The 22,798-nt window shown below is 33.8% G+C and overlaps 1 protein-coding gene across 1 annotated transcript in view; it reads left to right on the top strand.

Annotated features, from left to right (window-relative positions):
* LOC150105440 (uncharacterized) overlaps positions 1–22,798 on the top strand; it is a 763,287-nt gene that overhangs the window by 546,207 nt on the left and 194,282 nt on the right. The window lies entirely within an intron of this gene.

Genomic DNA, 22,798 nt, shown 5'->3' with positions numbered 1-22,798 from the left:
GAGGTTTTATGTAGGTGGCGTGGTATATCAAGTTGATATCGTCTTTGCTTTCCTACTCAAACAGAGGTTCAAGTATCGATGTGGCACGGATGCTTGTAGATACTACCTTACTTCTTCGGCGGTCTAAAAAAAATAAGTAGAGCAGGGTTCCTGACTCTTACGCTTCCCCCTCCCCTTTATTTTTTTTTGGCTAGCTTAGTTTACGTTCATCTTTTTGCTTCAATCAAAACCTGATCTATGTAACAAGCGGTAGTAACAATGCACGTGACTATGTTAAAGCCGAATTTTCGAGAACGAAGAAGCAAATCGTTACGTGAACTGCTATATACGGAACCCTTACACACAACCGGATGTCAAAAAGCACGTTGCTCAAAGTTGTTCGACGTACAAACTGAAAAGAAGCCTTAGAAACCTAGATACATCACTCCGACCGTTATTTATTCTTCTGAGGTAGTAGTTGTATTGACAAGCCTCATGGCTGAGAAGGGTGGTGGTCTGCTATCCAGTTATGGTGGTATTGTAGTGCCCTTACTGTTTTTTTTTTTTTTTTTTCGTTTGTCTTCTTGCCATAGCTATGCGAGGTAGCATATTCTTTCTACTCTTTGCTTGCATATGTATTTCGGGAAATTGAAGCTTCTATGACGCGTCACTGTTCAGTGAAGTAAAAACAACCTTGAACTTTTCCGGAACAGCCCTTGATCTGTTTCTTACCTGGCATTTGGAAAGAACGTGTAATTCAGGTTTTAGTGGACCCATTCTTTAACTTGAACATACCGGCATCGTTATTTTAAGAATATAGAAGCGCAGTATTCTCGTGCATTAACTCAGCTGATTTCAAGAAGTCGATTTCGGTTTGTCGGATGAGGCTATTTTTAAAGTATAGCAGAGTATAAAAAAATCGAAGCCCAAATATTTTCGTTGTTTACCGATGGATTATTATGTTATATAATAGAAAGAATGGAAGAACGAGGGAGTTTTCTTTCTGTAAAGAAAATAAAGAGGTTTATATTAAATACCTTATTAAAGTATTACTAAATGTAAAATTTGTGCGTTCGCTATGGGACGGAATAAACTAGAAGCATTAATTCCATAGGAAAAAAAAAGTTTTTTTTTTCTTTTCTATGGAATAGAAAAAAAAAAAAGAAAAGAAAATAGAAAGTAAACTTAAGGTTAAAACGAATGTTTCCGTTTCTTGTTTCGTAGAATCAGTTATTAATCTGATTATAAATTAGTAATCAGTGATTACTTTGTAGTAATGTAGTTCACAGAAGTGGGCCACATTTCTCCTCAAGTTATTGCTCTGAATTACTTCTGGGCCAGAGCATTACATGCATGACATTGCATACGTGAATGGTTTCCTATCTCGTTTACTCAAGTTAGGTTTGATCACATCATTTTTGGAAACATGGTGTGATAATGTATACCGTGTGTGGACAGTACACTATATGACTCCTGTGAAAATCTGAATTAAAACATCTGGCTTAAAAACCTGTACACTTCTTCAATGTGCTTATTAGAAAATTGATGAAAATGGTGATGAGGATTATTTTTGTAAAAGATTTCTAGTCGATTTCTTGTTAATGAGTCCGGGTTATATAATTGGATATTAATTACAAATGAAACATGGAAATTGAAGTTAGTCTTGTCCTGACCTTTCGGAGTTTGGTGCAACATTCCATTTAACTTTTTTATGAGTGCGTACATTACGAAACGCACTTAATGATACCAAAAAGACCAATCAAACTAAACAATAACATCATATCAGTGGAGATTTGAGAATTCGCGATAAAAAGAATATCTACGTTTTATGTATACAATGTCTGTGCCCTTTCACTTGTGTGTGTGTGTGTGTTTAAGCGAATAATATAAATAATTCCTTTAGTTGTGTTATAATGACCTTCTTAAAAGAATGTTATAGCGTTTTGTAAAGTTAACCTTACAAAACGCTATAAGTTAAGTATTTGTTTAGTATGTTTTTGCGTGCTCTTTTATAATGATTTGTTTGTCTGTATTGAAATTTATACATTTTGTTATCGGATCGCCTAGACATGATTGCGCAAACTTGAAAATATATAAAGCGACGTTTACTTTATCTTTTTAGAAATAATATAGTTTAAGATTTTTTTTAGATAAGTATGAAAGAGCAGATGTTTGTCTTTTCTTGTGGGTAATGCTGTGACGCCCGATCGACAGAAGAAAGATTAGTTTCGATTCCAGCCACCTACTAAAGGAACTTTTTCGGCTTTTTTTTTTTTTTCCCTCTCTCTCTCAAAGGGTTCTGAGCTCAATCGATTCAATCGCAGGCAAATATTTTTTTTTTCCTTTGCTGGAAAATTTGGTTTTTAACCACAGCTCAGAAAAAGCGAACGTAGTACACAGAGTAATACGAGTTTAGAGATGGTATTGCGAAGAATGAATGCAACTCTCTTTTGTATCCTCGTGTCCTTTAATCTATACTGTCCGATAGGGATGACAACTAACGTTACTGGCAGATAGATGAAGGCGAAAACGGGCTACACAGATTTCCAAAAGTTGGGGTCAGAGAGTGTTAAGGCCTTCAACACCTTTTGGAGAATATGAAGAAGTAGAGAATTTTCTTCCATTTTAGGAAATATAAATACAAGTAACGAATATGCCTAAAAATATTTTTATGAACGTGAGGATTTAATTGACCAAACTCAGTAAACAACTGTATATTCAAAAAAAAAAAAAAAATGTTGATGAAATAAACAAATGGAAGCCAGAGAATGTTCATGGTATTTTCGGTAGGTAATCATTTATGTTATCAAATATCAAAAACTAAATAAATAAAAGAAGAGAAAAAGATTCGTTTACTCTTCAAGTCATGTATCTTCTTGTTATTTTGAATGAAATAAATTAAAAATAGTTTTAGTAGCTTGTTACTTATTACAAATCAGTAATCACAGATCATTTAGCTTGTTTATTAATTAGAAAAATTCATCGCAATAGTTCATAAGAAAATTGAAATCCAAATTTAAATTTTTCTTCCAAAATAACAATATACTGTAAATTGTATTCAGATGATAGTTTCTAGATTAACTTAAGATTTCGGTTACAGTTTTATTTCTTCTTCTCCCATTGAGAATAACTGCAGTAAGTTTTTGTAAGCGTTGGTACGAATTTTATCGCATGAAATTTGTATAATTATGATTAAGTAATTTGTCAGATTCAATTAACTTGAACACCACGATAATTAGTTTATGCGGTTTTTTTTTTAATTTTTTATAAGCCCAGTGTTAGATTGCTTAGTCTGGAAAGATTAAAACTAAACATAGGAAAGAACGTTAATTCTGTATTGTTTAATTATTCTAGAAATTTTAGATGAAACGGTTCGTAAAGATCGAATTCTTTTTTAAAGGCTTTATTTATTTAGTGAAGGTTTATTAACGACTTTGATTTAGGTTTTCCGTTTGTGATATAAGAATTTTGTTACTGAAATTTCAGTAACTGAAAATTTTATAACCTTTACCTTTTAAAGTTAATTTCCTTGTTTTTCAAACTGTCAGCTTTAAACTTCGTTTTGAATTTTGATATTTTTATGGTGAGTGTATGTGTGATATAATCTTCACAATATGCGAATGTAAATAATAATGATAATAATAAATATTTATAACGTTATTTCTTTGCTGTTTGGTTGGTGAGCAACTTCTCCACAAGCAGCGCTGTGATATTTTTATTTCATCTACTAGAGTAAAAAAGAAGGTACTTCTAGGCTATTTAGTGAATTTTTATTCACTAAAGCAATAGTATTAATCATAGACTGTGCATTTTGTTAGTAAGTGTAAGAAATTATATATCCTCCTCCTAAATAATTATTTTTGTCCTATTCTATGATAATATTTACTTGTAAAAGAAATGTTTCCATTACAGAAAGGATTTTGGCTAATGCTTACATTCAATGACTTGAAAAAAGAACAGCAAATATGAAAGCGTCGTGGAAACAGCTGACTTTCGAGTGCGTCGATCGAAAGTGTAGTAGACACTGAGGCAGCCTTCTGAATTGTAGCTTAAAGAAAGTTTATTTATTTATTTCGGTTAGCGAAGTTAATGTATATTCTCATTTCCACTTCTGGAAACAATGCAATGTAAAGAAGGCACTATTTCTTGGCTCTGGACGATTCTGCTTGCAGTTTCTTTGACTGCATCACTTGATTCTAGCGTGAAGTTCAAAGCATATTTAGCGATGATTGTACAATTGAAAAAAATCGCATCAGTAAAGCTTACATTATTATTGTTCTGTTTTCAACTTACAATGTGTAATAATTATGCATTTTTTTTAAATTTATGCAAATTCAGTAAAATTGCAAACCGTTTAGGACGGAGCATTGTCTGTACTCCCCGTCCCCCTGATACTATCAGTTTAAATTATTCTTTAGATAGCTGCCAGTATTGAGACCACATGTGTTAACATAAATAAATAGTTTAATAAAATATAATCCTACAAGTTTCGTAAACTTTACGAGTTTTATTAAACTCCTTATTTATCTTAAAACATGTGGTCTCAATACCGGAAGCTATTTACAGAACTGCTAAATCACAGAAACTTTAAGCATTCATTCAATTATTCTTGTCCATTCGAGTTTATTCTTATCACTGATTTTCAACCATACGAGAATCACTTTTTGTAAGAGTGTGCTGGAAAAAAATGTGTTTGCGTGATTCTTGCTCGCTTGTGATGTGAGTCGAGGTTTATTGTAATTTAGTACCCAAGAATTGCTTGGCATTTTAATCGAAAAATCTATAACTCAATTCGATGAAATATTTAATGCCTATAGAATGAAATTGAAATTATTGTTTCCCTAACTTCTTTGTGGTCGTCTTAATAAATTTCGAGTCTCAAAACCTTTGTTCCGATTTCCTAAAGTAGCTTTGGACACAATAATTTAAAGGACTTAGAAAAATAAAAATATACTATTTTAAATATGTCACTTACACAACTTGTATTTCATATAATTAGGTTTGAAGACATTTAGGGTTCTCATTACTGCGTTTTCACACCCACCCTTGTCTCTCTCTCTCTCTCTCTGACTTCTTCCTATTCGTTTCCGTCATAAAATACTGAGTTCATTGTGGTGTTTAACGTCCCAATCAAGACCAAGATTCAGTGTTTAATTGGGAAACAAAGGGATTTAGTACAGATTAGAACATACAGTACAGGACGTGTATTACACATATGGTTACTAGAGAGCGCCAGTGTCGCTAAAATCGTATGGTACTGTGGCCTTCGACATTTCCTTCAACACCGTTAATGTACTTCCTGTCGTTCTGCTAACACGGAAGTTGTACATCACGCTGTCGTGGGGATGGGGAGGGAGTATTAACTGTGGTAGATTGAAATCGTTTGCATGAAGAACGCTCTGAGTTAGCGTCATCCCCGAACTCGCGATCGGTTATTCAGTGAGCAACATGGCGAGCGACGGCTTCTCTCTTTGCTTCGCAATAAACGGTACCCCCCTCCCACACGAAGTTTTATGCATAATTAGCAATGGTTTTTAAATGTTAATTGAGAGTTATAAAATTCAGGTTCCAAATGGCTTGATATACTGATGAGCATATTTATAATCTTATTCCTAAGTGGGAAGTGCATCTACTTATGAAAATACTTATCTCTTTACAGATATACGACTTTTCTCTCTTCTATGATGAGCAGTTTACATGGTTGATTTGGGGGGGAAAAAAGAAAAAGAATCGCTTAATATCGCTTCTTTGTCAGATGCGTGGAATGTTTTCATTTCTGTGATCAGATCACACATCCATAATGTATTGCGACATACATAGTTTGTTTTTGCTTTTACTTTTTCTTTCTTTGCTTTTTTTCCCCTCCCTTCTTTACTTCGAAAGTAATTGGTTTCCAAGGTTAGCTGATGTCCTTCAACAAGTTTCCTCTTTGTGTATATTTTATATAATCATTAAGTAAGGTGAACTTTATTTGTACGTAAAGTATACTTTAATGATTCCTATTATATTTTACATGTTTATTATCTAATTCATTTTTCTCCGTATGCTCTTTGGAATGCTATAAAAGGTATTTTAATATTTCTATATTAGGTATTCTTATAGCAAAAATAATCCTATACTTTACTATAAGGATATATATATAAATTCAAAAGATATAGCCGATGGACTGAAACACAGCTTCCTAACCCTCGCCTCCAATCCGAAAACTCTGAATATGTATACAAAATTTTATGTATATAATACTTTTTTTGTATGATAACTGATATATCTGTAATCCATAATACAGTACTTGCACGAAAGTCTTGCAGAAATTACAGATACTCTAGTAATACTCGCGAGTGCACATTTTCCAGTGGCTTTAAGAATTATTGTTCTGCATTATTAATCATATCAGAATATATAATAATAATTGTAGGTATCATATGTTAGGTACTTGCCCGAAAGAAATAAGTTATGCGGTAATAGCTGCACGATATCGTCCGCTTTCTCCAAATCCCCCCACCCCTATTTAGCGACATTCAAGATTACAGCTGATATTTCACAGCATATCCACGAATCTGTATAACAATGCAGCATTTATTAGGCTGGAAATCAACAGCAGTAAAACTGCTGTTGATTTCCAGCCTAATAAATGTTAGCCTAATAAATTTACAGCCTAATAATAGGGATTCAAATCTGAATAATCCTTGATCATGATCTTTGAGGTCATGAAGGAAGAAACGATAATCTGACTATAAAAATCATCCACTTATTCCCTGCTCCACACATCTTCTTTTTTTTAAAGAAAAACCTTGAGAATGTAAGAATAATAATATTCTGACAGCTGTCGCAAATTAACGGCGCAGTATGACTTTGCTATCCTTTCGCTACTACTAAACCACAAACTAACCAACCCACGCCGTTTTCTCCAATGCATCCAACCTCCAACTCTTGAAGAAACACATTAAGAAATCCCTCTCTTCTCTCGGATCACTTGCCTACACACGGCACTGCAATGGCATGCCATAGGTCTTGAGACCTTTCGTTTGTTTGTTTATGGTTGGTGTAAAATCATCCTGAAGTGGCAGATGATGTTGCAATAGGCGTATGCCAAAGAAAAAAAATAAATTACAAAAGTCTGCCGGAAACATCAAAATATCAGTAAGCTACTACTGATCATCAGTGTCATACCAACAATTTTTCTTATTTACTTTGCATAAAACGTTTTCTAGTTTTAAAAGTCAAATGATAGCTAATGCTGTCTAAACATTGATAATCGAGAATTGAGTCTTTCGTTAAATGATAACTGAAAATAGTATATTCAGATATTTAAATAGTTAAAAGTGACCTTCACAATGTACCTGTAACAAATTAATGTGCAACTTAGCGATATAAATCGCGTGTATGATTTTGATAAGATGCCTGCATGAAATTTTTCTCCGTATATCTAATGAAAAGCCCATCAGATGATGCCACGTGAATGAATAAGATTTAAACATCAAATTGAGACGAAAACTCTTGAAGCAGTACAAATATATTTATGAAAATATAGGGAAATATACACCACCTGAAGAAGCATGTCGCGAAAGTAATCTGGGAGTAATGATATACTAATACATTTATAGCATAAATAAAGAAAATTTTCATATCTTGACGTTTCTCGAAGAAAACGCACACATACACAAAGTGAGAATACTTTACGGTAACTATAGTACAAGTGAATTCATTCTCGATACTTGCTGTTTCATCGTGCGACAACTTGCTGGGCTGTCGCACGATGAAATTAACTCCCACAGGGACTGTGAGAGTTAATTCCTTCCGTTTTTGTGACATAGCTGAGTAACAAAATTATTTAGAAATGCTTTACCTTATGCGTTCATTGTTCTTGATTTAAGCAAGTGCCACTAACTGTAAGCTATATTGCAGTTGCTTTATAACACAAGAACTTGTTACAAAATGTTCACTACTTGGGTAATGTTGGGAAAATACATTGTAAATGTATTGCATTGGAAGTACACTATTAATATCTTTTATGCGGAAACAATCTTTGCAAGCAAACTCAAAAGTTTCTAAGTCGAATTTTTTTTAAACTAGAAAAAAATATTTTTAGAAAATTAAAAAAAATTACAAAATTTTGAAAATGCGAAATTCGACTCGGCTTGGTTATGATAAAAATCATTGTATGCTTTTAAATCTTATGCAGTTAACTGGACAAAATATGTAATATAATAGATGTGTTTCTTAGTTTACGATTTTTAATTTTTAGCCACATAAGCGTTATGTGAGAATAGGGCTATGCAGTTAAATATTAGTCTCTACTCATGAACTTGCAGTAGACAAAACTAATAAAAATACTGTCTTTGGATTTATTAAATGTTATGATGTCAATTACCAAAGATATTCGGAAGGCCGCTGCATTCAAAAAAAAAAAAAAATTGTTGACGGTGTACTTACGAACGCTATTCAAGTAACAGTCATCAAGTAGTGTAGCCTGGAACTTGAAACTTGAACAGCACCATAACTTCTCTGAAAGGTAATTTAACCTGTCGCATAGATGACATTTCCATCGTTGTAAATGAGACAGCAGAGGAAGAAATTAAGCATTCGCTCACTGTTCTTTACTGGCATTGATATAGAAATCTTTCCGGTTAGACTAGTACTTAAAAAATAGTGCCACTGATGCTTACAAGAAATGAGTTAGACGCCGAGCTCGTAACTTTTCAAAACTTTTTCAAGTCGTTGAGAAATTAATTTACAGAAGAATACGAAAATTTGTTACAAAAAAGAATACCAACTTCCTCTGAACTGTACACATTTTTCACAAGATAAACCACACAGACTGTCATCATAGGTAAATATAATAAATAGCCTTGAAACTTATTATGATTTAGCTATGTATCTCAATTTGCCCAATCATTTGAGTTCGTCAACTGTGTTTGTTCTTGGAAAACGTCTTATAGTTTGCATTGAAAGATAAAATAACTGGCTGAAAAGTTGTCTGATACGTAGAAAAATAGTAGTTCAGATTGGTAATATCCCAACATAAATAACCTATCCTATATAATGGTGTTTACCCTATGCGCTTGTCCTTATACCAGTTGTGTTTTTATTATGTGTTAATTTTCCAGAAGGTTTGACCGATTATTGTACGCATGTAATATCAATGTCGAATTTTTCACAAAAATTAGAGAGTGCAGGTTGAAGAAACAAACGCAGATCCACAGGTAGTTACTTGTGATTACAGCATGATTATAAATCTAAGTAAGACTAAATATGTGATTTTTAAGAACGAACTGTTGCATTCACGTTAAAGGTATGAATAAATAAGAACAGATTAATACGTGCAAACAAAGAAAATTTATAGGATTATGGATGATAATAAGCTGACATTGAGTTTCATGTTTTTCAGCTTAGCTCAGATCAGGAATATCGAAATCTATTGGCTGAATTAGAAACAATGTAAGTTTCCCAAATGTTGTATTCTATCATTGTCTTGACTGACACTAATGCTACAAACCTAAATGGTATTCTAATATCACAAAAATAGAAAAATACGGAAACAAATTGTGTAACCGTAAAGCACAATCTAGTGACGATCACCCTGAATTACCTAGATTCTAAATATACAGCAAATGTATACATATCATGAAAAGCAAAGTGACAGAGCTATATTACCTACACACAAGAAAATATGTGGATATAATTCAATGAAACGTTAGTAATAATATTTTTGGTTTACAGATCAAGTGTTGATCAATTGTTTTAACTTAACCCACTAGTTTCGCCAAACTTTAACTGTTGGCGTCTTCAGGGCACTTACACATATAGGCTGAAACAATCTCACAATTATGTGTAACTATAAAACTGACAAGAATAACTGTAAAAAACTGACTAGAATAATTACAAATAAAATAGTATCGCGTGTACAAGATTAGCTAGCTGTTGCTAAGGAACTTTCTGTAGTTTGTATTAAAGTTCATTTCTTTTGTTTCTAAAGATTTGATTAGGGTTTTCCATATCTCTGGGAGTATTAGGCCTTGATTTCTGTTAAGGTTGACAGTTGAACGAGCGACTGTGGCTGCTTCTAATACTCCCAGACATATGGAAAACCCTAATCAAATCTTTAAAAACAAAAGAAATGAACTTTAATACAAACTACAGAAAGTTCCTTAGCAACATCTAGCTAATCTTGTACACGTGATACGTGTTTCACGCACGTTCGATGCTATTTTATTTGTAATTATTCAGTTTTTTACAGTTATTCTTGTCAGTTTTATAGTTAAACATAATTGTGAGATTGTTTCAGCCTATATGTGTAAGTGCCTTGAAGACGCCAACAGTTAAAGTTTGGCGAAACTAGTTGGTTAAGTTAATAAAATTGATCAACACTTGATCTGTAAACCAAAAATATTATTACTTATTCTCAGGATCAAGAAAATAAACCTTCATTATCAATGAAACGTGTTGGAGCCAAAATGTAGAATAAATTTCATCCCACTCACGGTCCCATTTTGTACAATTTATTAATAATCCAAAAGTAAGACGTATATTTGTGTATAAATACGTGTAATGTGCGTGGAATGCAAAATGGATTTTCTAGTATTTTTCGTTTTCACTTATATGCTATTACCAACTGTACTGTTGTGGGGTGTTATGAATTACATGTTGTTGAGGTTATAGCCTTTCGGCTGTTTAGGGGCAGCTATATACGCCACTATCTAATAAAATGATTATGAGCAAGGTGGTTTCAAGTTGTCTTCCTTGCTGTACTATATCCTATGACTGTAGCCTGTGTATTCACGGGAACCTGTTTCTGTGAGGGAACCATGCTGTCCACGCCCAAGACCGGCCAACTTGGCTTTGGCTGAGGAAGATCCTTTAGCTCCGCACGTCGTCGACGGGAATCGAACCTAGGACACTCCTTCGCAGGCATATGGTTGCAAAGCGCATAGCAGCCACTAGGCTAACCGCGCGGACTATGAATTACATATGAAATATGAAAGAAATTAAGGCTGTGTGTGAGGAAGTGCATTATGTGCTATTTGCACTTATTCTTCTGGCCTGTTTTGCAGGATGAAAAACTCAAATTTTTTTTATAGAATTGTCATTGTTCACTTAAAAGTGTGGTGTTGGAGAGGGATGGAGAAAATTTTAAATTCGCCCTCTTTTAACATCATTTACTAGTTGACAGAGAAAGATGAACGCCTTTGCATTAATTTTAGCAAATTTAAATATTGTATGTTAAAACCTTTTTTTTTTCAAATTTTTTTCTAATGTTATTTTTGCTCATTTTTATAAAATGTAGACTAAGATATTTTTTCCTAACTTAAGAACTCAGAGCACTTCTGCTCTTGAAGATGACAGAGTAACAAATCAAAATCACATTTTCTTAAATGTGACTAGAAAAGAAGGCATTATCACAATTATTGTGTCATTTCCGATCGGCATTAACGACAGCTGATATGCGATATTATGGAAATTTGAAATTTCCCCAGTCACTTCTAAGAAGAAAATAATTGTATGGATATGAAACAACATGATCTGATATACATGACATTATAGAGATAAGAGGTTTGAGTTTTTATTTAAAAAAACAGGTGATAACGCCACACTTCGTTCTATAACTAATTATGTGATGATTATTCTGAACAGCGGTGACAGTTCCTACTCCCCATAGAAAAATGAATGAAGATGGTATTATTCGTTTTCGTCACTTGGAATCATTTTTGTCAGTTTTCGAAGAGTAAAAGTACATTTGTTAAAATTTCTAATAACTATTATGATAAAAATGAGAGCCGTTTTCCTCCATTTTGAAAGGAGCCTTGTGTGTGTGTGTGTGTGTGTGTGTGTGTGTGTGCGCGCGCGCGCGTGTTCATGTATGCTGAGCCATTCATTAATAATAAAGTGATTGCAGTAAATATGACACATAAGAGCTTGCAGATCGCAGAGTGATTAACAACAACAAAAAAGCAAGCCAGTGTTAGAAGGAAGGTTGGTAGAGACCATAATGGAAGGAAAGTAGAAACGAATAGGACTTCTTTACACCTTTAAAGATTTTGACCCGATCAAAATGAGCGTTGGTAACTTACTACTTAAAAACAGATGCTTTATGGTATATCTAACAATATTAATCTTTTGATATCAGCTGAAAATAAGCACTCTCTGCAGCAACATGCACAAGTCAAGATTAAAGCTAAAATCAATTTGTAAGTTCGTTGTTAGCGTTGTAAGTTCGAGAATTCGATAGCATTTAAAGCTGGCTGAAGACGATCTCCTTAGAATTATTTTAATGTTTAGGTAATTCCAATAAGATTCATGTTTTCGAAACAAATGTTTCTGAAAATTGCTAATTAATGGGGTATTTTGAACTACGGATGTATATATAAGGTGGATTAACAGTAATTAGCTCTTAGAAAATATTTCATTGGGATTTGTATTTATGAAGAAGTATGGATAAGATACGAAGCACTCCCGAACAGATAACTGGAAACAGAAGTATGACGATATCGTGATCGTGATATTTTCTAATAATTAATTTTTTTAATTTAATTATCAAAATAATTTAATTTTTTGATAATTAAATTTGAAATCAAATCAAAGACTAGTAAAAACAGTTTTTATTTGTGTCATGTAGTTCTTGAGAATGAGAAAATGTTATTCATAGTTATGGGCATCCATTTTTGATGCACATACTTGTACATGTATTTTGTAGTCGATTTTTGGCATTAGATGATAACTACGTATCTATTTGTCTAGCTGTTATTACAGATAAGTGCAATTAAATTTGTGGTTTTCAAAACTGTTCTGAAATGTTTTAAAAATATAATTAAAAAAACAAACATAATTATTTTCATTACTACACCTCACGAAATCCTTATATATACCTTTTTTTTCAAGAATTTGCTTTTTATTTTGATATTCTGGTGTTCGCATCAAGAACTACATTAATTTTTGTAGGCTTTATTCTCGATCCTGTTGCCTTAGTATTATTTATTTGAAAATAGTCAAGATTGTAAAGTGGGTGAAGATGAGAACTTTATGACTTGTGGTTCCTATGGATTCATGGCGTCTGGGAGTCATCTTTCTTTAGGCTCAAGAAATCGAGATTTCTGAAATTCATTTTAAAGAAACCTCAAGTGAATTTTATACTGATGGCTTAATGGAAATATGCTTTGCGCACGCGCGTGCTGTGTATTTATGTGTATCAAAGTTTTCACACATTTCGGTTGGTGATTTGTAACAAAACATAACAAAATTTCTAATAGAACAAATGCGAACTTTATTCTTGTTATCCTGTTCCTGTTAAATTTTAAAACTGGAAAACAAGATGTCATTAAACATTTTCAGGACTCTGAACAGTAGTTTACTATAAATAGAAAGAATCTGCTCAGTTATTTGGAGTTTATTTCATAGTAGTAGCTTGCATATGAATAATACTACTACTTCCCAGATCTGCAACTTTTTTTTTCTTTTCAAAATTCGGGTATGTATTGAATGGAAGAAAATTTGACCGCGATTTTCAAACAGTCAGGCTATACGTCAGCTTCCGAGTTTTAGCTTCATATTGGCAAAAACAACCGCCGAAACCTTCCAAATCTTAAATTTGGTTTAGCAGAGGATACGACGAACGGACCTTAGACATTTGGTTTTCCAAGTTGAGAAGTGACATAATATCCGCTGATATATGCATAACTTCACAGTATCCCTTCGGCATGAAAATTTTAGTAATGTTTTTTGTACACTTTTGATTGTGACTTTGGAATATACAAACTTCTTTTTTCTCAACGAGAATTTTCATAATATTTATTCATGAAAAATCAGAATATTACGAAAGAAAGAAAAATAGTTATAAATGTTGTTCTTCACATTCATTTCTTGGAGTATAAGTCATTTTCAAGTCATAAATGACTTCAATCTTTTTAATATTTTGTGACCTCACTAAGACTTAAAATAATTCTCCAATTTTCTTTGGTGCCATTTTGTGATACATCCCTTGACTGTTTCCTGTCTGTGGCATTTCTGATCATGCATAATATTTTTTATTGCGACTTCACTCTGCTAGTTTTTCTTTATTAATCATCCCTAATTCTCGGATAAGACTTTTCTCTTTCTTCACGCATCGACAAAAACGTGTTGCATTGTGTATGTTTTAAGTACACTATTTATTGTGATTACCTTTATGACTAGTGCATCATTATAGATGGCATATCTTAGAAACATAACAGGGCTAGAGTTTAATGACAAACACAGGCATTAATAGTTTCTTCTGCTGTTTGTTATTTTTGTAATGATCGATGAACTCTCTGAATTGTGCTTAGTTTCTTTCGTGAGCTTGTACTCTTCATGTATATGTGTAAACGTAGTGTTTGCTATCACAAATCAAGGTGATTTTATTAATCCTTAATAGTGCGGATTCCAAGTCTTTTTGAATTTCTTAGTTATATAGGAACTATTATCTGATATAGTGAAGTAACTGTGGTTGAGTCGGTTTAGATTTATCAGTGAGTTTCTGCACGTCATGTGTTAGTTGATTAATATAACTCATCCCAAGAACCAAGTAATAAACTGACGTTCGCGACACGCCTAAAAATAGATTTAATTGCTTTTCTGCAGTTGTTTCACCAGCAAATGTCTGCGACTAGGTAATGGAATTACAGTGCGACTGCAAATTTGATGCATGAGTGTGTCGTTAACCGCCTTCATTGACTGTTCTTTTTCTGGAGGTGGTTTTACTGTAGGCAACTTCGGTGGTCATTTACTTTCCTCTCATTTTGCACATAAAGTGATGTTATGTGATCACACTTTTTTTATGTATTACACATACTGTGTGTTTTATTGCGTGTGTGTTCTTTGTTCAGTTACAAAACTTAATCTTTTTTTTTTCTGGTTATTAAAAGCATGAGTAATAAATCCATTCCTTGGAGGTTTGATCTGCAGGAACTATTAAAGAGCTAGACATGAATGCCGAAACTATTGTACACACACACACATACACTAGTATTAGGTCGGAAGCTGACGTAAAAAGTATGAAAGCGTGCATGTATTCCAAATGAGATTAAATTTTGTCAGACGATTAGTGTCGTCGTGACGCAGACGCGCTAAATGTCAAATTCTATATTTGGAAGGAGAGAGAGAGCCCAATGCACCATTTGTGCCTTTCGGCTTACTCCTCCTAGCTACATTCGGCCTGTTGTCCATATGTGAAACCCTTTCTGTAATTATCATTAAAGGAGGACGTTTTAAATTGATATAAGATTTTAATATATTAATACACTGCACGATGGCATTCGATATTGTTATAATATGTTTACTCTAGTGGTTTAAATAAGCCTTATTGTGAGGTGTGCAAATACCTATGGCTCATCATGATATGAGTTTTATTTGTGGTGCATATACAGGGAAGTAGAAAAGTGTAACTTATTACAGAAAATAGTTAACCACTATACAACGGTCATTTTGTTTTTGAGCAAACTAAAACAAAGATTAGTTGAATAGTATTATTGAAATTTCACTCATCAGACCAGATCCTTGAATACAATCATGCTCTAATAATTTGTAAAATTTTTGAATTAATTTTCTTTTTTTTATATTTCTTAGAAAAATAAATATTCATTGATCAGTATTTTGTATTTGTTTGGGTTGTTTTTATTTATTATTAATAAAAGGTATGATATTGAATATTTCTTGCTCTAAGTAGATATAATGTTTATGTATTTATATTTATGTGATTTGGGAAATGTATAATTTATGTCTGTTGTCTAAAGAGAGCCTCCGTAGCTGAGTCAGTGCAGATGAAGCACTGTGGCCGGAAAGACCTGGGGTTCGATTTCCGTCAGTGAGGTGAGGAAACTTTATCTGGTCTCTTTCGACTAAAGGTGATTAGCCGGTCTCATATGGAAGTAGGGTTTTTTTCGTCCTCCAGAACAGGCAAAACGGCCCCGTGAACACACCTGGATTACAGTCATGAATACGTCCCAGCCATATGCCAGTCCGGATCCCGGATAAAATTGGGAGGTTGGGGAAAGCAATGGTGAACTACCCTGTAAAAATCGCACCAGGAAAATAATTTGTGGGTAATGCCTACAAAGTCACCTACGGTCGAAAATGACTGAAAGGGAAAAACCAGGATCTACTAAAGAAAGCACCCTGTTCAATTTTATGTATTCTTTATCGCTTTTTTAAAATAATAGTAACTTATAAACGTATACATATTTATGTGTATCAACGCGACATACATATTTGAGGGGGGGGGGGGTTACAGGTAATATACGACTATCACTTTTTTTCTCGTATTTATCTAGTTACGAGATTTAATCGCTTGCAAATTATTACAAGGGATTAAATATGATGTTTTTTCATTTCATTCTTCGACAACCTTAAGTCATTTGTAAAAATCCTCGATGAATGCCGAAACATATTCCATATGAAAAGAAATCATGTAATCCGAGTTCCGGTGAATGTGTGAAACTCTAAACAGCAACCAAAGATAATCATTCACTTTAATTATCTTTCAACAAGTACTAATAATTCTTTGGTACATTAAGATATAAGACACAAATAGTTTCTTAAAATAATTCGTAATAAAAAAAAAATGACATGGCGATATTATTAAAGATGACATCGATAAAAACATACTTGCACGAATTCTGTTAATTATGTATTTTGGTACGCTTTTTACAAATACGTGGTTATTATTTTTTAATCTATTACTATCGGATTTTTAAGAAATTGCATTAAAGTAATTATAATTTTATACTATACTTTACTAATTAATAATAATAACACTTTTATAATATAATGAAAGTGATTATTTTTATAAAGTTTGACTGGATACCAGACAGAATTTTGTTCCAAGTTAGAAAGATTGTTTTTCGAATAAACTTCTAGTAGATCTCAGAAAGAATCTTGTTGGACAGACTTGGACACAAAGCAATTAATTAATCATTATGACATATTTGGCCATGAGATTCATATGAGTGTAGGTACGACACCAATTCCTTAAACCAGTTTATGAGTATTACTATAGGTCCTACCGGAAACTCCGTTTCTGGTAGGTAAAAACTCTTTCGCTTCCGTATAAGTGTGGCTTTCATGAATGCTTACTTGGATACAGAAGCGATGGATACTGCTAAAGATTTCCTTGCATGGACTTCAGTATACTGGTTACGTTTTGGATCAAGGAATCTCGAAATATGCTCATAAGCGAAACCCTTATGAGCACATTCTATTTGCAATAATTATGTTTATTTTTTTTTATTAAAGTGTTATGCATGTGTATGTATGCATGCATATTTTGCACACACACATACACAAGAAATTCTGATATCATTTGAATTCAGCGCATACACATTTATAAAAAAAAAATGCCACGTAAAGGATGTAAACAGTTTTAAATTTGTTGTTCAGTATTATGTGTAAGTTTTTCTTCCCCCCCCCCCCCCCGTGAAGTACTCCAAATAGTTATTCTTTTTTTTCCCCTTCGTGTGTCGGCTGTTTCGAGCAAGCAGTCGCACTCAGAAGAAAGAAATAGTGAATTATGGAAATGAGCGAGAATGTGGATGACAGTGTTCCCTATATAGATGTATCGGTGCACGTATGTGTTCATTCTGATTGGTTTTACATTTAGGATTAAATATTATGATTTAATTGCCAATTAGGTTGACATAATGTAGCATCAGTGGATGTTTATAGACTTTGGATTGTTTCTAAGTGCCAGAATTTTTGATATACGTATTTTATTTCGTTACTAGGGGGGGCTACGTCCCCTCCTGGCGCTTACGGCGCCCAACCACCCCGTGTTCCGGACTGGTAGGCCGGTTCTCCTTGAATTCCGAGGACTCAAATTTGAAGACTGGACAGGGGGTTCCCCCACTGGCGCCTGGGATAGCCCCTGAGTGTCGAGTCTTCAAAAGGGGTGCTCCGTCCCCCTGGCGCCTACGGCGCCCAACCACCCCGAGTTCCGGATTGGTAGGCCGGTTCTCCTTGAATTCTGCTGACTCGAATTTTGAAGACTCGACACTCAGGGTAGCCCCTGAGTTTCAAAATGACATACAGATGACCGTGATATACAGATGTGACATACAAACGTGACATAAAAAGGCTTATCATTTTTTATATATAGGTAAAAAGGCTTATCATTTTATGTATATAGGTAAAAAGGCTTATCATTTTATATATATAGGTAAATATATATAAAATAGATTTCGGATATCAAGCATGAATACTTTTTCATTTCTTGGTACATGGTTCAGTTGTATAGAGTGAGATGCAATTTGGGATTTGAAACATTTATTCTTTTGATTTCCCCCCACCCCCCTTTTAATGGTTTTATTTTAGTTATCGAGAATTGGAAAGCTGCAATTTCAAGCATTATTCGGGACCATAGCGATCTAACTGTGAATCCAACGTAAACAATATAACCGGGTTTGTCACGGAAAACATTTGACGACATTGCGGTAATAAAATTTGTTGTTTTCTAAATTAAGGGGATAAAAATCCCTTATTGTTTTTCAGCCAGTATGAGAAACTCTAAGATCTAAACTACGATCTAAGAGTTTCGTGCCGAAGAACTATCGGCGAATCCAAGCGTAAGTGACCACCTGGTAGTACAACACCAAGGCAACTTGAAGCAAAGGTGGAGCACGGTCTCTCACTATCCTTGATATTTTCTCATAATGTAAAAACACAGCTCTAGAATATGTAATATTGTCATTACATTATGTCACTACCCAGACCGGTTTCAACCTTTTTTTGAGGTGTCATCAGTGAGTAGGTAGATCTGGATGATATCAAAGTTTAAGTGAAAAGAACATACATACCTTCACTATATGAATGCCATAAAGGTGTGCCCATATATTATAACTAAGATGAAAAGCCAAACGGCTATTTTTTTCTGTCGAAGTTAATTAAATTAAGGGGATAAAAATCTGGCTAAAAACAATAAGGGATTTTTATCCCCTTAATTTAATTAACTTCGCCGGAAAAAATAGCCGTTTGGCTTTTCATCTTAGTTATAATATATGGGGACACCTTTATGGCATTCGTATAGTGAAGGATGTATGTTCTTTTCACTTAAACTTTGATATCATCCAGGTCTACCTACTCACTGATGAGATCCCAATGAGAGTGGAAACTGGTGCGGGGCGGATCTGGCTTTCAGAGGCTCCGCTTGGAAGTAGGTTTTTGCCTGTCTCTGAGTGGGGCCACCACTGAGATTATGACTCTGCTTGGTGGTGGGGGTGAGCCTGACACTGGGTAGAGCCAATGCTGAGAAGTTCTTCTCGGTCACAGGGTGAACCTGTCATTGAGTGGAACAACGCTGAGTTTGACGATCTTACGGGATCGTCTTATTTTTAGAGCCTGCTTCACCTATACATAAGGTTGAAACAGGTCTGGGTAGTGACCTCTCCTCATAATGTAATGACAGTGTTACATCTCCTAGGAGCTGTGTTTTACATTGAGAAAATATCAAGGATAGTGAGGGATCTTGCTCCACCTTTGCTTCGAGTTGCCTTGGTGTTGTACTACCAGGTGGTCACTTACGCTTGGATTCGCCGATAGTTCTTCAGCATGAAACTCTTAGATCGTAGTTCTCGATCTTAGAGTTTCTCATACTGGCTGAAAAACAATAAGGGATTTTTATCCCCTTAATTTAATTAACTTCGCCAGAAAAAATAGCCGTTTGGCTTTTCATCCTATGTTGTTTTCTATTTGCTTAATTTGGATTCTGAAAAAAATGAGTTAATGTTTGGTTTGTTATTTTGTATGTTTTTTTTTAAAAAAAGTATTTTAAGCACACAGATGGAACTTAATAGGAGTAACATGAACCACAAGTTCTGAAAATTCTAAATAGCATGCGATGTTTTAAGTAAATAAAATATATTGTTATGTTTTGAGTGGATCGTTCTAATTTTGACTTCTTAAGTCAAGAAATTATTGCAAATGAAGTACATTTATATATTCTCCATCCTTCTGCATCGTTTAATATATCCGACTGAAACTTTTTTTGCTTATTTTTCACAGTATTTCTTTTTATATAATGCCTGATAACTTAATAGTAGAATTTAAGTTTAATGTGCTTTATGCATTTTATTTATATTTTAATGCGAAAACTTCCCCGTTGTCAGGAAACTTAACATTGCTTTATTTATTTATTTTTATTTTATTTTATTTTTTTACATCTATGAGCACGTCTTAGAACTGCGATAATGTTGGTTTAGTAGGATTGTAGTTCATTTCATAATTAAAATACCTCGCTGAATTGGGTGGGCAGTTTGGGTAAGTTTATGTCGCAACTTTTACTTTAATGGCAAACTACTCTTTTATGGGTGTTAAACTGGCATCCCTGACCCGCGCTCAGCCCGTTTCTCTTTCAAGTGACTATCCCGACGAAAGCAAATGGACCATCATTGTCATTTTAATAACCATAATAACTGTTACTTTGCTCTTATTACTGTTATTAAAACCAGTAATAAGAGTGTTTAAAGGTCATGGATACTTGAAACTTTGTGGAATTGAGATGTCTATTGTGTGCTGCAAAATGAAGTAGTGGTAGAGATTTCTAGAATGGATGAAAATAAAGAACGAGAAATGTGCATGCAAGATGCTTCCGAATGGCTTAAATATCAAGGATATTGTTTAGCAGTGTGAAAATTCGGTGGTTAGAAACTAAGAAAAGGATCTTTATTTTATTTTTATTTTTTTGTCATAATTTGTTTGGCTAACATGCAAAAATGCGATTGGCTGTCTGACATCCATTTACATGTAGACGGTATTTACAAATGTGAAAAAAAATAGTACTTCCTTGATTTTTTTAAATGAATATCCTTATTTACGTTATTATTAAGCTTTTTGTTGTATACTGTATAGAAAATAAATCTCTGTGTCCGGAAGTTCAGTATTCACGCTTACAAACAGGCAAATAACTGATGTGAAAAATCATAATGCATTATTATGCGTCTCAAGGGGCAAGAAAAAAAAAAGTAGAACCTGTTTCTCATAGCCTGTTTATGTCCGTCCCTCACTTTATGCAATAAACAGAAGATCCAATCGACACCGAACTTAACAGAAGTTCCCACGTTGATTCAGTCATGCAAAAGCATTCTTAAGAAGTCGAGATGATATTTGTTTACCGGGTGACCTGGTCAATTATGTGGTAGCTCTTCCGGAAAACAGGTGCCTTCCGTGCATCACTCGACTGCACGGACTATTGTTAGCTAATGGAAACATCCCAGAACGTGCTCTCCACACCTGCTAACGTGCCTCACACGGCGAATATACGTGCAGCTGACAGGTGAACCTTTCTCTACACAAAGCCTGTAAAGCCTGTAAGTGGCATCTTTTATTCGTGACGCACAATACCTGTGTGAACCTCTTCCAGCTAACTTTGCACCTTCTGCGCATTTTACCTATTGTGCTATGAGTATTAAGTAAATCGGTGCTCTAAAGCAGAAATCTAGTATGTACTCGGCATCGACTAGCAAACGGTAAACTTTTATTTCTTTATTTATTTGAATGTTGACAGCTGTTCGATTCTTCATTTTTATGTATACTCGAAAGTCTTTTGAATATAACTTTTATAATTTTATAAGAAAATATTTTGAATTTTTATCCTTGGGGTTACAATCCCATCGGAAAACTTCTTTTATTTGGGTCTTTGGCTGATATTACAGCAAACCAGAACCGTTTGTTGTATTATTTTTTTTTTCCCGATATGATATTGACATGAGTCAACAGGCAAAAAAAAAGAGTAGTCACTTACTCTGTGGTGCTTTCGTCGTTTTAAAAATATTGTTTTGAATTTACATAATACTTTAGTGTTATTAAATGTGCGAATTTTTAGAAATATATGTTGAATACTAAAAAAAATTGTCAATCAATATAAATAAAGATCTCTAATAAATATGCTCTGATCATTAAAAAAAAATGTTTAGTGATATAACAAAACACAATTAATATGCTGGGATCATGTGTGTGTATGATTTTAGATTTGTATGATGGTAATATTATATAAAACATCCGAGCTAACGTAATCCATCATAGATACCATTTACTTCAAAAGCAATTATTCTGGACCGCTTATTCTCAAGTGTCATCAAATACATTTTAATAATAATATTATGAATCGGACGGCACTTCCTCATGGAGAAAAAACAGCAAAAAACAACTGCATTCTAATATCCAGTTTGGTATAAAACTCATGTCTCGTAATGGATATATGGTTCTGTGTTCAGTGGCTGAATGGTAAGATTTGTAACACAATGTACAGGCGTACTTTGTGTCAGAAATCAGTACAGAATGAAAAAAATGTTGTAACCAGGGTTTGAGCAAGATTGGCATGTTCAAAGTTTGCTTTCACTAATGAATTTTGGATGTATGTTTGATATTATAAATCCTATATCATTGTTTTATGATACTTACCATTATATATATATTTTTTTTGTCCATAAGGAACCTAAGAAATATTAGCTGTGTAGAAACACAACCATTCGCAAACTTTTATTAAGCCTTTGGCCAGACTGTAGCCACGGCTAGATTCTTCCTCCCAAAAAATGCATGAAATTTTCTACGAATACCGATGTGTGCTTCCACCTATGTGGTGGTGATATTGTATATAAATATTTAAGTCCTATAAAGTAAGTCTTAAGCTATAAGTGATTACAGTTGGGAAAGTAAAGATGTCATTTAAATTTTTGTTTATTTACATCTGCATTTATTTATAGATCACATGTACAATAACTGTGTAATGTAGCCTGCGAATAGTATGCTTACATCGGCAAATAATTAACTGCTGTGGCTTTCGATAATTTAGGATAATGATTCTGTCTTATATAAAATCATA

Source organism: Typopeltis vanoorti, chromosome 6, assembly GCF_054136105.1.
Source record: "Typopeltis vanoorti isolate ZY-2024b chromosome 6, IOZ_Tvanoo_1.0, whole genome shotgun sequence".
Taxonomy (NCBI): domain Eukaryota; kingdom Metazoa; phylum Arthropoda; class Arachnida; order Uropygi; family Thelyphonidae; genus Typopeltis; species Typopeltis vanoorti.
The sequence above is the reverse complement of the archived record's forward strand: the minus strand, read 5'-3'. Positions and strand labels throughout refer to the sequence as shown.